General features: G+C 40.0%; 1 protein-coding gene and 1 pseudogene across 2 annotated transcripts in view; both read right to left on the reverse strand.

Moving 5' to 3' along the window:
- The window catches only part of NTM (neurotrimin), a 1,333,904-nt gene that overhangs the window by 1,075,506 nt on the left and 240,957 nt on the right, over nt 1-17,441 (reverse strand). The window lies entirely within an intron of this gene.
- On the reverse strand, nt 9,608-9,940 carry LOC122745984 (annotated as a pseudogene).

Raw genomic sequence — 17,441 nt, forward strand, 5'->3', positions numbered from 1 at the left:
AATTAACATAGCATTTTATTCTGAAAATCTTTGATGAATTTACTAAATAACATTGTGTCATAGCTATTTGCACTGGTTTTTCTGTCTTCCCCACAAAAGTGAGTTCCCAGGGGGTAGTTATCTCCATAAACTGTAAGGCACCTCTCCAAGAGCCCATGGATGATTGGGAGATGGGCCTACAGCCTCTAAAGATAGCTAAAAGGAGAAAGTAACTTTTGTGAGGAAAATGTAAACAAAAAGCATGTGTTAGAGTTGCAGTGAGAGAGTGGCCAGGACCCATCCCTGATGTCCTTTTCACGTGGTTGTGGTGGGAAACAAGAACTCTCTATAATGCTCCCCTTTCTCCAATGAATGTCCTTAGCCTGCAATGTTAGGGAAGTAGCAAGGTCAGTCCAGCATGGATAGGTAAAAGGCAGGAAAGGGTGCTCTTAAGATGTCTTTAGTCTGATGGGTCAGCTGGATCAGGAACCTCAAAACAGAGAGCCTTCCTCTGACATTGATCTTTCACCCTCACTCTGTGTTTGCAACCTACTGTGTCTTGCTCCTTGTTATCGTTGTTGTTGCTCATCCTTCCTACTCCATCAGGACCAATGGCACCACTGGTATGATGTTAAAGATATAGCATAAGAGTGGCTTTCAATACACCCCTTTGTGTTCCCCCTAGCTCACAGCTCTAGGCTGACAAGCCAACCCAGACAACAGATAAGATAGATTCCCCCACCCTCAAGGAATGAAGGTGTGGGAGTAGGTGGTTTGGGGAAATGGGTAATGCAGCAGCCTGCTGCTTATTTTAATTCCTTGTCATTTACCTGGCAGTCTATTTTAAGTAAGTGTCCTTTTGCCTTACTATATTCAGGCTGGTTGTGGAAAGAAATTTAATGGGGAAAATGGGAACTTGTGAATATATGATAGATCCAAACAGGTTCATATTAGGGCCCAAATTTTGGTAGGTCCTCACAGATTCAAAAAGACCTGAGTTTGAATTCTGGCCTGTACCTTAGGGTCTCTCAGGATGTTTTCTTATCCATATATTTGAAATAATAATTCAACTATCTGTGCAGGATGGTGTGAGGATCAAATGAAGTTCAAACACACACACACACACACACACATATATTAACCACTTTTCAATCCTTATGCTATTAGGTAAATAGTAGCTATTAGCTATTGCATGTGCCTTTATTTCCAATGACTAGCACAGTGTTCTGCACATGGCCAGCTTTTCCTAATGCCCGGTGGTTGATTCATGACCAAGAGATAATAATAATTCCTATTCTTGTTCTTCCTACTGAGATATTGTAGGCATACAGACAAGACAAAGACTGCTTTAAAATCAAGTATGACATACAAATGCAAGATACTGGGTTTTATACCCTGTCTATTTCATTCAATGAAGTGAGATTCCCCATACTCTCTATCTTCAATTTTCTTCAGCTATCACAGAACAGTGCACCTGAAACTACAAGCAATGAAGTCAGCATTAAAAGTTTATTTGCTGCCAATTGGCTGGCCCAAGCCCATGACTTTAACAACTTTCCAGCTTCCCTTGCAACACGTCTTGCTGCTTTCTAATCCCTTCCCAGCTTCAAGCACTGGCAGTCTAACTCCCCAGGCCTGCAAATCTCTATTCAGCCTTTATACCTGTGTTCTGGGGAGAGAGCATGAAGCAAATTGCAATGCCAGGAAGAAAAAGAAATACCACCACCACCTAAGTCAGCATCATTCTCCTGTGACCACACTTTACTGCTAAGAGAGATGACATCAGGACAATCAAATGTTTCCATATGGCCACTACACTAGCACTCCAGGAGCAAAGCAATGTAAACTCCTCCTTCAGCACCATGTAAATTCTTTCTTGCTGCCAAGACAGTAGAGAGGGGATGAGTGTCATGTTTTTATTCTCCTCCTCCCCTTTGGTCAAGGGGTCCTAACCTCTTTTTGAAGAGAAACAATTTTTCATTTCCCTGAAGCATTGAGATCTCTGTTATGCAGAGTGTAGAAAACTGACAGGAAGCCCCTTCCTGAGAAAAGCAGGAAAGGGTGGGGTGCTGCTATTGCCTATGCTTGCCACTATAGCAAGAATCCTGGCAAATCATCAGTGGGGGACATGGTAGACACTAGGTAGCAGCAACTGACTTGCATGATGAGTCCTTCTGCAAGAAGCCTTTCCTAGGCAGCTATAAAGCTGGTGCCTTCCCTCCAAGGTTACCTCCAATGTATCCTGTCTGTACATTGTGTTCTCTCCTCCTATGAGATTGTGAGTTCCTTAAGGGTGGGGTTGTTGTTGCCTTTGTTTGTAGCCCTGGTGCTTAACACAGTGCCTTGTACATAGTAAGTGCTTAATAAATGCTTGATGATTTTATTTGATTTAATTGGAAAGATGACCTAGAGCAGTGTGGATAATATATATTTTTAAAATTTAATTAAATGAATTTATTTATTTAGAATTTTCCCCAAGTTACATGTAAAAACCAAATTTTTTTCACATTGATTTTTTAAAAACTTTGTGTTCCAAATTTTCTTCCTCCTTTACTCCCTGCCCCCTCCCTAAGAAATCAAGCAATTCAATATAAGCCATACATGTGCAGTAATGCAAAGCATCTCCATATTTGTCAGGTTGTAAAAGAAAACAGACAAAATAACTTTAGAAAGCAAAACTAACAAAAAAAATTTATACTTCAAACTGTATTTAGATATCAACAGTTCTTTCTCTGTAGATGGACTGCATTTTTCATATGTCCTTCTGATAGCAACCTGCTCATCATTTCTTTTATAGTTGCAACTGTATTACCCTCCATCCTATTCCCTCCCCTTGATATCTGCTCTATTTTCTATCTTCTTTCACCCCAACCCTCCTCAAAAGTGTATTGCTTTTTTTTGGGGGGGGGGCAGGGCAGTGAGGGTTAAATGACTTGCCCAGGGTCACACAGCTAGTAAGTATCAAGCGTCTGAGGCCGGCTTTGAACTCAAATCCTTCTGAATACAGGACCAGTGCTTTATCCATTGTGCCCCCTAGTTGCCCCTGTGTATTTCTTTTTATTGTCCTCTCCCAAAAACTGCCCTCCCTTCCTTCACCTCTGCCCCCCCTTATTCCCTACCCCTCCCACTTTCACACAAGGCAAGATATAATAATATACCCACTTTAGTGTGTATGTTATTCCCTCTTTGAGACAATTTTGAAGAGAATCAGGCTCACTCACTCCCCAATTCCTTCCCCATCTTCCTCTCCACTCCATAAGCTTTCTCATGTTTCTTTTATATGAGCTACTTTACCCCATTCCACCTCTCCCTTTCCCTTTCTCCCAGTGCATTCCTCTTACCCTTTAACTTTATTTTAAAGCTATCATTATGAGGTAGCTAGGTGACATCGTGGACAAAGCACCAGCCCTGGACCAGAAGGCTCTGAGCCCAAATCTGGTCCCAGACAAAAGCCACCTCACCCTGCCTGCCCCATAAAAAACAAGGATAAACAAAAAATAAATGCTTAACAGATATCATCCCTTCATAATCAATTCACACCTGTGCCCTCTAAGTATGAGTTAGAGTTGATTGGTCCCCTGAACTTGTATGTTTGAGTTGTCCTATTTTCCAGAAATACTGGACCTGGAATGTACAGGAAGGAGAACCTGAACTTGTTAAGAATTAAGCCACTCTCCCCCCCCCCCCAAGTTGACGTCTGTTGCTGTTTGCATCGAAGTAAACAGTAATGTGTTGGGCTTGGAGTCAGGAAGCTCTAGCTTTAAATTCCGACTGAAACTTACCAGGTTTGTGACAATGGGCAAATCACTTAATCTTTTTAAGCCTCACTTTCATGTTCTGTAAAATGGAAATAATATCTGTAGTATCTATAGAATCAAATAAGCTAATACAGAGTGTGGTAAAAGTCTCAGTGCAGCCCAGAGCTTATCCAGTCTTAAGCTTTGATAAGCTTTAAACCGAAATAAGACTTTGGGGACACCCTGTATATATAATGTGTATTGCAAAATTTAAATTTTTATATGATATTTGCTATTAATATGATGCTGATTCTGATTATTGCTATTATTACATGATAGGGTTGTTCTGACAACTCTATGACATTATATATCATAAGTGTTTTATAAAATTTAATTTATCAGATTGATGATAGTTATTATTATTATAATTATCTATTGGCTGCACCCAAATCTACTGGTAGGGAGGAGACATGCCTCTTTTGGGTCCCTAGGTAGTACAGTGGATAGAGTGTCAGGCATGAAGTCAGGAAAACCCATCTTCCTGAGTTCAAATCCAGAATCAAACACTTACTAGCTGTGTGACCCTGAGCAAGTCATTTAACCCTGTTTGCTTCAGTTTCCTTATCTGGAATATGGATTGGAGAAAGAAATGGCAAACCTGTCCAAGAAAACCTCAGATGGGGTCACAAAGAGTCAGACACAAATAAAACAACTGGGACAGGGAGCACATCTGTGATTTTGCTGGTATAGGTAGCTCTTTCTGGCAGTACATGTTCCTAGAGAGCTGCCTAGGAGACAAAGTGGTAAAATATGACTTGCTCTAGTTCACACAGCAAATATATTTCAGAGATTGGACTTGAGGGTGGTTCTTCCTAAATCTGAAGCACTTCTCTCCCTATTACCACACTGCCTCTCATCCTAGGCTGTTATTATTTTTTCCTATAGTTCTTAGGTGTGGTGGTAAATGTTTAACAACCAGCTTTCCATAGATACTAAACCATTTTCAAGTTTAATCTACACAATTAAAATTTTCCCCATCACTTTTTTAATCATAGACAATCAGCAACAACAACAACACAACAAACTAAATGAAGCCCTGATCTGTGGCATCTGCCAGTTTCTAAGTTTTATATTTTTATACTCACTGAAATGAGACATCTCCTTCCATAGTATATGGGGGAAGAGACAGTGATACCTGGCTCTTTGATTCTTCCTCTTTTCCCAAATATGATAGACTAGGGTGAGGGTTTCCAACTGGTTTATTGGGAACCACTGGCAGATTTCAAAGGCATGCCTTGTTGCTACCATGATGTTCCCTTCTTTACTTGCCAGGGGCAGCTAGGTAGTTCAGTGGATAGAGCCTAAAGTCAGGAAGACTCATCTTCTTGAGTTTAAATCTGGCCTCAGATACTCACTAGCTGTGTGATCCTGAGCAAGTTACTTAGCCCTATTTGCCTCAGTTTCCTCATCTATAAAATGCATTTGGGAAGGAAATGGTAAACCTCTATAGTATCTGTGCCAAGAAAACCCCAAATGGAGTCATAAAGAGTTGGACACAATTGAAAAAAACAAAACAAAACACAAAAAAAACCACAACTGGTTTCCAAGATTCTCTGTGAAGAAGAAAGGGGATAAGCAGAGAGGCTGTAGTCGTATATTTTCTCAGTTCTGCTTGAGGACTTTACTCTCAGTATCCCCTCCTCTTCCCCCAGGGATCTCAAGGCTTTGAGGAAATTAAAAGAAAATGAGCAAAAGGTGATGGTGATAGGACTCTGACTTTCACTAAGCCAGTTAGTTTGCTCAGAAGCCTTTATTCTCATTCCAAGTGAGTCTGGGCCATGTTCACCTTCATCAGCAGAAGAGTTGGGTATCTTGAAACACTGAAGTTTTCATCTCCTCTTGATTGGGCTCTGTTGCCGTTGAAAAAAAGCCTTTGCCTGAAAGCAAGAATCATGTCACACCTTAATAGCTTCATTTCTAAGGCGACTTAGGCTTTTAAAACTTTCTGAAGCTTTGGTGGGGATGGCTGGGCTGTTTGGTTTGTTTGTCTCATGTGCATTTCTATTCAGAGAATTGTCTCTGAAAAGTCTTTCATTGAACGTGTACACTCATCCAAAGGGAAAGAGAAACATGCTCTACATGAACATTAGTGGCAGCTGAAATTTGTCATGAAATAGATCAAAAAGCAGAGAAAGGTAAAAGAATGCAAGGGAAGGAACGGAGGAGAAAGCATTGCCAGCATGGATGAACAGGGGGATTGGATGGAGGTGGGAGGGTCTGGGGATGAGGGGTCAGGAACTTCCAGGAGAAGGAATCTTATTTCAGGTAATGTGTTAAGTGTCATAGAGAGAAAACCAACTGGAAATTGTCATAAGCATTTTTTTTTGCAGTTTCCATGTCCCAAGAAACCCCATCAGTCAATCAGTCAGTCAATAAACATTTATGTAACAGGCACAGTGCTAAGTGCTAGAGATAAATATAGAAAAGAAAGAGTCCCTTAAAGAGCTTACAATCTGTCAGGAGTATCTTCTCTTAACATGAAATATAACTCGCTACATGCATATATATGTACCCATGCATACACCCACGTGTGTCTCTACTCACACATGTACACCACTCAGTCTCAGAATGTAGCACCAGTTACCTATTTATCTACATTGTTAACAACATGGAGACATGACATAACACTATTGAGGCATCTTGGTGGCTAGAATGTTTACCTTAGAGTCAGGAAAACCCGAGTTTATATCCTGCTTCTAACACTTACTAGTTATGTGACTGTGGTCCAGTTGCTTAGCCCTTCCAGGTCTCAGTTTCCCTATCTGTTAAATGGGGATAACAATTGTAATCCATATTTTACAGAGTTGTTGTGAGGCTCAAATGAGATAATATATGTGAAGCCTTTTGGAAGCTTGAAAATACTTACAAATATCAGTTATCATCATTCTGATATTGACACTCATTTATTCTACCAGTAAGCAAACATTCATTAAGGATCTATTGTGTAAAGAATATCTTGTTGAGTGTTCTGAGGAGATAAAGTTTAGGTGAGAATTCATGGGAGGCTTGCCTAAGAAATGTATGAGTGCTATGTGAGATAAATATGGGAAAGGTCATTTCCTGGGGTGAGGGGATGGAACAGGGAAGATGGTTTCTGGAGGAAGTAACAGTTTGGTTCTTAAAGAATGTCTTCATATTCACTTGGCATTTAGGGCATTTTGTTGTATTCATTCATATCAACGTAATAAGAGTTTGTACCTACAGCGTCCTAAATTTCCTTATCATAGATATAGACATGAGACCTTAGGGATCATTGAGTCCAACCTCTTTTTTTTTAAGTTTTTTTTTTTTTTGTTTGTTTGTTTTTTAGTGAGGCAATTGGGGTTAAGTGACTTGCCCAGGGTCACACAGCTAATAACTGAGTGAGGCAGAATTTAAACCCAGAACTTCTGACTCCAAGGCAGCACTCTATTCATTGCACCAGAGTGTGTATCATTAAGGATCTCTCATATATGAATTCATCTAAATTCATCTTGACTTCTTTGTAATCTCATTCCTTAGGGGGTCGGGGAAGGGAGGGAATTTCCATTTACTACCCACTCACTGGAATAGTGTTTCTTTTTATTTGTCCTAAATTTACCTTGTTCAAGATTCAAGTAGTGCTTCCTATTTCTAGTAGTTTGGGATTTGGTGAACAAGTAAGTCTGTTTTTCTTCTTCATACCCTTCATGATTTAATTGACTTCAATCACAACCTCTCTTGTCCTTCATCTTTTCACACTGAAGAGTCCTGACCTTTTTAGGATCTACTTCCATGCATTTAATCATTTTAGGGACTTTTCTCTGGACATTCCCCAGAGCCATTCTTATTTCTTGAGCTAGATTATATTAAAAATGCCCCTTCCTCCAAAGTCATGGTACTCTTTTGGATACTCAATCTTTTTGGACTGAGGGGTATCAAAGTGTCCATTTTTGTTATTATTTTTACTCAAATGGAAATCTCCTTTATACTTTTTAATTACCTTAGACCTGGAGGAGGCCCTTCAAAACAAGTCAGTCCCCTAGGTAACCAATGTTTCAGTTCCTAATTAGCTCATTTCCATGGTCTTTTTTATTTAAATACATCTTAATTGATACCTTTTATTTTTCCATCTCCCACATTGCTTAATGAATCTCTTCCTCCTCTATCTTCTTCCAAAAATCCCTTCTTTATAAGCAAGTAAAAAGAAGGGACGTGCCAGTGGGGAAACAATTCCTCAAAACTAAATAATACTTTGAAGAAGTCTGACATTATATACAGTGATATATACCCAGAGCCCCTGAATTTAAAAAACAGAGGGAGATACTTTCTTATATTAAATCTTTGGGGCCAAGCTTGGTCAATGTAATTTTTCAGTAAATAACTGATTTCATAGAACCAAATTCTTTCAACATTTCATTAATGTGGAAAAAAAAAACAATGACCCAGTGAAGAGGGCCAATAGGTATGCCATACAGACTGGTTATGTGCAGTGGCTCAGTTAGAGTGAAGAACTGATACACCATTACCCTGAGCAATGTGGTTGTGAAAAAATAAAAAGGGGGTGCAGGAGGAAAGATGTAGAGAGAGTAAAGAGAGGAGATAAAATAACCAGAAAGGCAAAGGGTAATCAATAGAAATGAGAAAATATGCAGTAGAAGAAAGGATGAGGTGGGGAAGAAAAGAATGAACCAAGAAACAGTGAGGATAAATTGACCAAGATGGAAGGCTCAGGCTCAACTCTGCGATACTGAGGAAGATTTTATGTGCCTGGAATCCAGGGAAGGAAAAAGTAGTCAGAGATATTCTGCAGACAGAACTACAAATACAGAATACATATAATCTTAGTATGTTGGGAACTCAGAATATATCTAACATAACCAGAAATATGCCCTAAAGCAGTTATGTCATACTCAAATAGAAACCAGAAGACTACATATTACATACGTATCCCAGTGGGCCATATATTGACTTAGAAAAACACATATTAACATTATCTACCTTCAATTGTATTTTTAGGGCAGTCAGGTAGAATAGTGAATAGAATGCCAGGCCTGAAGTCAAGAAAACTTATCTTTCTAAGTCTGGCCCCAGACACTTACTAGCTATATGACCCTGGGGAAGTCACTTAACCCTGTTTGCCTCAGTTTCCTCATGTCTCAAATGAGATAGAGAAGGAAATGGCAAACCATTCCAATATTTTTGTCAAGAAAACCCCAAATGGTGTTATGAGAAGTCAGACACAACTGACTGACAACAATATTATATTTTTCATTACTTTTGTTAAATATCCCCCCCTTTTCTTTTTAGAAAACAAACACCAACTTGATTGAAACCTGCTATAGTTAGAGAAGATCTCTGGTCATCTTCCTTGGACAGGACATTGGGAGAAAAGGAGAATGAGGATAGCCATGACCCCAGAGGCAGCCCACTGTGACTGCTGTGCCACACTTCCCACCCCATCTAAAATGCTGCCAATGCTAAGGAGGCCAGTTCTCAGAGAAGCTGACTGCAGGCCGACGTTCCTCACTCCGGTGCTGCTTGCTGGAGTTTCATGGGCAACTCCCCAGACACTGGACACACATCCACTGGGGCAGAAACAGAACTGCAGGGGAGGGGATCACGTCCCAGTTTCTCATAGATAAGAAAGGTCCAGTCCATTTCCAGTTGTTCCTGGTACCATCCCCAGGCAGGATCCTCTTCTTTCCTCTGCCACATTTCTGAGCAACAGAAGCATGGGTGGAAGTGGAGAGAGGGAGGTAATCATCAGCAAATCTAGGGATACTTGGGTCCTATTCCCTTTCCATGGGAGTGAGGGTGTCTTCTTGAGCTGGGGCAGCAACATGGTGGTGGAGCCGGGAAGGTCAAGCCAATCACCTCTTTTTAAAGCTGTATTTCTTTCATTCATAGAAAAGGTCAGTCTTAGAACTCCCCGGGTTGACAATATTTGGGCAACCATCTTGATCTTTCTCCTGGATGGTACACTCCTTGCAGTAATAAGCGTCAGACATTCCAGGGCCTCCGCAGATCACACAGTGTGCCTGGTATAAGCCATAGTTGCATTCATTACATATCCGGACCAATGTGCAGGGACAGACATAGGAGTCACAGATCACACACTTGCCATCACATTTTTCACACAGCCTTCCTATAGCAACACCAGCTTGCTTGCTTCAGAGGATCAAATCCGGGTGATATTTGCCCATCCCCTTCCCTTAGGACCACTGTAGGATGCAGCCACCACCCCAATTACTTCTTTTTTTTTTTTGGTGAGGCAATTGGGGTTAAGTGACTTGCCTAGGGTCATACAGCTAGTAATAGTTAAGTGTCCGAGGCCGGATTTGAACTCAGGTCCTCCTATATCCAGGGCTCTATCCACTGTGCACCTAGCTACCCCACCCCAATTACTTCTTAATCTGGTTTGGGTTGTATCCAGGAGTGTTGTAGGGCACATTAGACATTTTTGCTCTAAAATACCCCTGAAAAGTTGCAATACAGACGCTTCTGAAAGGTCTCTAGACCCGGTGAAGGAATTTATTTAACTTTTGGACAGCTCTAATTGTTTTAAATTTTCCCTTTACCATGAGTCTAAATCTGCCATGTTATAACTTCCATTCATTACTACTTTTTTTTCCTACCCTCTGGGGACAAAGGGAACAAACCTAATCATTTTTTAAAAAAATAACAATAGGAAGCAGTGGTAGAGTATTGTCGCAAGACTGTTGCATTTTGAATCAGAGGACTTGCATTCAAAATCTGACTTTGACACTGCCCAACAAGCAATAATCAATCAACAAGCAATTTCTTAAGTGCTCACTATGTGCCAGACAGTGCTAAACACTGGCAATACCAAGGCAAAATTGAAACAATGCCTGCCATTACATTCTAAAGTGTCAGAGATGCCATTGCAGACATTCACAAAACAAATCCAAGGCTACCAGGGATCAGAAGAATTCTATATGGCATTTTTCAATTCACTTAGCCAGTGTGGACCTCAGAATCCTCACCTATCAAATGAAAAAATTTGAAAGAACGATCTCTAAGATTGCTTGCAATTCTATGTCCCAAAACCCCTTCAAAGATTGTAACTGACTTCAACTTTTTATAATTCATGCCCCTAGATTTCTTGAACACATCTACAATAGCCCCCAGAAGCCTTCTTTTTGCCAGGCTAGTTGTTTTTTAGTCGTTTCAGTTATGTTTGACTCTTCATGACCTTTTTTCGGGTTCTTCTTGGTAAAGATGCTGGAGTGGTTTACCATTTCCTTATCCAGCTCATTTTACAGGTGAGGAAACTGAGGCCAACAGTGTTAAGTGACTTGCTCAGAGTCATATAACTAATAAGTGTCTGAGGCTGGATTTGAACTCAGGAAGAGGAGTCCTCCTGCCTCCAGACCCAGCACTCTATCTACTGCATCATCTCATTTCCCCCTTTTGATGAGGTCATTAATGACCTCAACCTAATCCTTGTATAGTATTATTCCTAGTACTCTCACTATCCTAGCTGCTCTCCTCTAAACAAAGTCTAGTTTATCATTGTGCTTCCAAAACACAGCTCCCAAACTCAACACAAAATTTGAGATGGGATCCAACAGCAGGGCAGAGTATAGAGGAGCTATTATTTGCCTGATTTTGGACACCATGCCTTTCTTAATGCAGCCTAAATTCACAGTTTAATGAGTAGAGGCTGAGTCTCTTCTGGTTGCTATAAAGAGAAAAATTTCCACCTGAGAATAAGGAGATCTGCAGCACAGATACCAAGGGACTTGGTTTCTTCTGATGCCCAGGAATCTGAGAGAAGAAAGCTCAGCCTAAGCCTGAGGGATGGAAACAAGGGATCTTAGCAAGAGAGGGCAGTAAAAGAGGAAACATCTTTAAGAGTCTATTTATTATGCCAAACACATGGCAAGGAAATAATGAACAAGAGTTGATACATCTATAACTGACTTCAACTTTTTATAATTCATGTCCCTAGATTTCCTCAGCTGGGCTAATTCCAAATGTGATGGGGGCATGTCACAAGACACAGTGTGCCAGTGGGCATGGTGGGGGACTGGGCCCGCTGGAGACATGGACAGGGCCAGGTGATTCTTCATGGGATTAGGTGTGTTTATATGATAAATCTATTCCCAGTCCTTTTGTGGAAACCCAATGCTAGTGTGAGATAAAAGTTCTCCAAGGTAAGTGAAAAAGTAAAACCAGGCTAAGTGTTTGGATATTACCATTTTTCCTTTCAGACTATTAAATGAAAACAGCCCAGATGCTCATGTACCAGGCTTTTATACAAGGGAAGGATAATGGCTTTGATGTTGTTGTTTCCAAAAGCCTTCTTCAGCCTGGTTATAGAGATAGGTGATGCAAGCTGCTGAACCTTTGCTAGGATTTGGCATCTAGAAACTAGACCCCTGCCTACATATAAAAATGAACAACTTAAATGGTCAAAGGATATGAACAGATAGTTTTTGAAGAAAGAAATCCAAGGTGTCAATAGGCGTATAAAATGCCCCTGTGTATAAAAAAAGAACTTGAATTTGAATTTTCCTCTGTATTCAAAGTATGATATCAAACTACATTGGGTGGGGGTGTCTTGTTAACTATATAATGGACAGAAGCTACTTTGCCTCATCCCCCAACAGATACACATCCCCTTCCTCATATTTCATTGTCCACATCATCTTAGTAACTTTCCACAAACAACATCTGGATACATTTCCAGTGAGTAGCCGCCTCTCAAGTCCTAGATTATATTTTTTCTAGTTTGCTTATGCAGCACTTTCTGACTTTCCAACCCCATGAAATGAAATATGTTGCAGGCATGAGACACTTAGCTCTCAGGGCACCCATTGTATCCCCCATCCTCTACTCCTCACCTATGTCCATGGCATTTTTTTTGTTTATTTTTTGTTGTTTTTTTGTGGGGCAATGGGGGTTAAGTGACTTGCCCAGGGTCACACAGCTAGTAAGTGTTAAGTGTCTGAGGCCGGATTTGAACTCAGGTACTCCTGACTCCAGGGCCAGTGCTCTATCCATTGCACCACATAGCTGCCCCTACTTTTACTATTATAAAATGGAAAATTTCCCTCAGACCACTTCAATAAAAATTGCTTTGCAAGTTGAAAAAAATCCCCCAAATCATTATAAGGAAAGAAATGCAAATTAAAATTATTCTGATAATATACATCATACCCCTCAGATTAGCAAAGCTGACCAAAAAAGAGAAAATGACAAATATTAGAGGGGCTGCAGGAAAATAATCACATGAATGCACTGTTAGTGGAGCTGTGTGAATTGGTCCAGCCATTCTGGAAAACAATTTGGGACTGTGTCCCCAAGTTATTAAACTATATATAGACTTTATCACAGTGCCACCACTACTAGGCTTATATTCTAAAGGGATCAAATAATAAGGAAAAAGACCCATATATATATGAAAATCTTTGCATTAGCAAAGAACTAGAAACTAGAAATGTGTCTGCCTCCAAACTGGGGAATGGCTAAACAAATGATGGCATATCAATGTAATGGAATAATATTTTGCTATAAGAAATGATGAAAGAATAGTCTCAGAGATCTGTGAAAACTTGAATAAACTCATGCAGAGTAAAATGACCAGAATAAAGAGAACTGTATATAATGTAACACATATTATATTATATATAATGCATTACATATAACATTATATAATAGATATAATACATAGTATACTATTTGTAATAACAATGTCATATAGACAAACTAATTCAAAGACATTAGAAATCTGATCAACAAAATGATTCACCATGATTACAGAGGACAGATGATAAAGCATACTACTCACCTCCTGACACAGAGGTGACGGGCTCATAGTAGAGAATGAGATTATATTTTTGGACATGACCAATGAAGAAATTTTATTTTCTAGGCAACACATATTTGTTACTAGGGTTTGTCTTTCTATTCCCAGACCCACCCTCCAAGAGGGAAGGGTGGGATTAGGTGAGAGGAGGAAAAAATAAATTTTTTTGTTAACTGAAAACAAAATTTAATAGCAAGCAATTCAATATGTATTGGGCACTGACATTATTCAAGAGAATAATGAGAAAACTAGAGAAAACTGATGTTAGATGATATAACTATTTGTATAGTGCTTAAACTTTCAAAGTTTGGGTTATTATTCTCCAATGCATTATATTGCATTTACTGACATTTAATCTAATCTACCATTTCTCTGCCTATTCATATGGAGTTTATCAACATCTTCTTATAGTTTACCCACACCCCTTTGGTTTTACACTGTCCAAAAGAGGCTCATGATATCTGGGAGAATGTGTGCAGGAGAAAGTACTTTGAAAATGATAATGTGCTAAACATACATACATACATACATACATACATACATACATGTGTGTCACTATCTTCACACTTGAGATTTCTCTTTTATGAGCACATTTGTTCTTTCTTATCCTTTGTTTTCTTTCTGAAAGCCAGTTCCCTGACCATGAGAACCATCCCCCTCAAACCTGTGATAACTTTATTCTTTAAATTGTTTTCAGGGAAAATTTTTTTAAAACAATCTTTTAGTTTGATAATGTTATACACAATGTATATGTTTGCTAAACATCTCAAGGAGCCTTGATAAATTAGCTGGGCATACTTTCCCCCTGCCAATAACAGAAATTGATTTTCTCGGATAGAATCTGTTTATTCTAGTAACATGTTGTTTTAGTATTCAGTGATCCTAGCTATTAGTAAAGATGATGCCAATTTGCCCTGTATGGGAATAAGAGTTAAATAAAAAAAAAGAAAAGGAAAGAAAGAAAAAGAATTACTTCCCTTTTAGAAACAGTCTTACAGATTGGAGTACAATTGGCAATCCATGGATCTTTCTACCTCCCACCTATTTATAGTAAGTAAGATTTACACATTTTGACCAACAGAGTTCCATGATTTCCTACAGGAATGATTTCACCATTTGGGATCAGGTGCTGACTAGTCCTCCTATTTGATTTATGTCAGATTTGTGCATTATGTCTAGAACATGCTTTTGCCTCTATTTACAACTAGAGGTGGTATGGTGTAGTGGGAAAAGGGTCACACTTGGACTTTATAAGACCCCCATTTGAATCCTGACTTTACCATGTATAAACTGTGTGACCTTGGATAAATCACCTCATCTTTCTGAGCTTCAGTTTCCTCGTCTCGTGAAACAGGAATAATTTGTCCAACAAAATACGGCAGTGGAAAGGCTCAAGTAATATATTTGAAGGCACACTATAAATTATAAGCACCCATGTCAGTTTATTATCCAGAACCTCTCACCTGGCTACTTATATAAGGACAGTCCTCTTGGTTTCTAACCATAATGTTGTCAATTCTACCATCATTAATAAAAAAGGGATGCTTATGTTCCCAATTGGGGCAGCTAGGTTAGATAATAGATAGAGACAGAAGTCAGGAAGATGAGTCTTCCTGAGCTCAAATATGGCCTCACACACTGACTAGCTGTGTGACCCAGGGTAAGCCATGTAACCCTGTTTGTCTGTTTCCTCATCTGTAAAATGAACTGGAGAAGGAAATGGTGAATCACTTCAGTACCTTGGCCAAGAAAATCACATATGAAATCATGAAGAGTTGGACACAACTGAACAACAATAATGTTCCTTATCACTGTACCTTTTTCTTGCCTGGCAATCAGAAGCAGCTGAGCACAGGAACTAGGGCCCCTCCGACAGTGCCCACTTCTCCTGCAGTGGCCTGTATGTACTCTGTCTTGCAGTTCTATGTCCAAACAAAGAGGCAAGCTCAATGAGCTGCTTGGTTAGTGTGCTTGAGGGCATGTCCATTCATCACCTGAGCTCTTATAGAGCTGAGCTGCCACAGTGCACTCATTTCCACTTATAACCTATCATCGTTTCTAAAAAATTAAAACTGTTTTTAATGTTTGGGGTAAATTTTATTACTCATGAAATTAAAGGATTAATAGCACAGGCTTATGCCGGCATTCCTGTTAGAAGTGTTGCTCATACTTCTCTCAGGCACCAGCTCCCAAAGCATCTTTCTGCAGGACTCAGGTCTGCACCATTAGTCCTGGGCTCTTTCTTCTTATCCCTGCCCTAGGTCTCCACCCTGTATACCCACTGCTGCTAGAATAAAAAAGAGGTAACACCATGGAGGAGAAAGAACCCTGAACTTGGATTAAGAAGGCCTGGGTTCAAATCCCTGCTCTGGCAGCATTTAAATTCAGTGTCTTTAGTTTAATCTCACTGGGTTTTCTTTTCATTATTATTTAATAAAAATGACAGGACTTAGACTAGATGATCGTTAACTTAGAGTCCCTTTGAGCTGGAATATTCTATAATGCTATAGGCAAAAATTCCCCACCCCCTACTATGGTGTACACATGCATGGCCTTAATAGATTATCCTCCAACTTATTCAACCAATCTATGAACCAGTAAGCATTTATTCAGTACCTACTATGCGCCAGGCACTGTAATAAGTGTTGGGATACAAAGACAAAAGGAAGCAACTTAACATTTTGTCTGTGAGACCACATGGTCATACAGAAGTATATGCAAAATTAAACCAAGGTGATTTTAAGGAGGAGGGCTCTAGCAGATGGGCAGATGAGGAGAGTTTTCATAGAAAACTCCTTCATAGAAAGTCTTTCAGCTAAGCCTTAAAAAAGCTAGGGCTTTGGAAAGGCAGAGGAGAGGAGAGATTGCATTCCAGGCAAGGGTGATAACCAGTACAAAGGCATGGACATGGAAGATGGGAGATGGGAGATGAGAGATGGGATGGAATGTAGGAAGAATAGTAAGGAGGTCAGTCAGATCATTTAACCTCTCTGAGTTTCATTTTTTTATTATCTCCAAAATGAAAACCGGGGAGTTTGAATGGATAATCTTTAATTTAAGGTCATTCCCACCTTGAATACTGTATGATTCTTTAGGCAATAATGACCCTGCATCACCACCAACATAGCCCTACCAGTGTTTCTTACAATTCTTTTATTTTATCCCCCTTTCCTTCAAAACTCTCCCCATTTAGCAACATGCCTCTCCCCACTTTACCATGCCCAGCTTTGCCCACTGTGAGGGGAAAAGAGCTGAGTTTGGAATTTCAGCTGAGCTGAAATTGGTACCCAGACCAAACTGTGCAGCTTCATCTAGGGCCTGTACTGGCTTCTAAAGCCTCCTCTGTTCAAGGCAGTACCTGGTGGGACTTCTAATCACAGGCAATTGATATTCTACTGAGCATCCTAGGAAAATAATCTGCAAACAAGAGGCTGCAGGCTATAAAAGTCTCTCCCTCCTTCTCCCTTCCTCTCCTCCCCCCTCTCCTCCCTCTCTCTCTCTCTCTCTCTCTCTCTCTCTCTCTCTCTCTCTCTCTCTCTCTCTCTCTCTCTCTCTCTCTCTCGATCATGGCTTACAGCTTAATAAAAACATAACCCAAGCAAGAGCAGGAAACCTTAACACTTCACCCAACAATATTATCCTTTTAAGAGTTTTATTAATCGGTTTAAAGTTGTGCTGCATTTTGCTTGGAGGTGAAAGGTGCCTTCCCCCAGTGACAAGATTGTCCTTGCATTTCAGGAGCTGGCACGGTTGGCTCAATTAAAAGAATGGCAGGGGAAAGAGGGTCAGCGTTGGAAAGCTTCAGGCTTTCACGGTGCCCATGATGACTTGAACTGCAATTTGCCTTTTCTGCCGCACCCTTCACTTGCCAC

Source organism: Dromiciops gliroides, chromosome 3 (assembly GCF_019393635.1).
Source record: "Dromiciops gliroides isolate mDroGli1 chromosome 3, mDroGli1.pri, whole genome shotgun sequence".
NCBI lineage: Eukaryota > Metazoa > Chordata > Mammalia > Microbiotheria > Microbiotheriidae > Dromiciops > Dromiciops gliroides.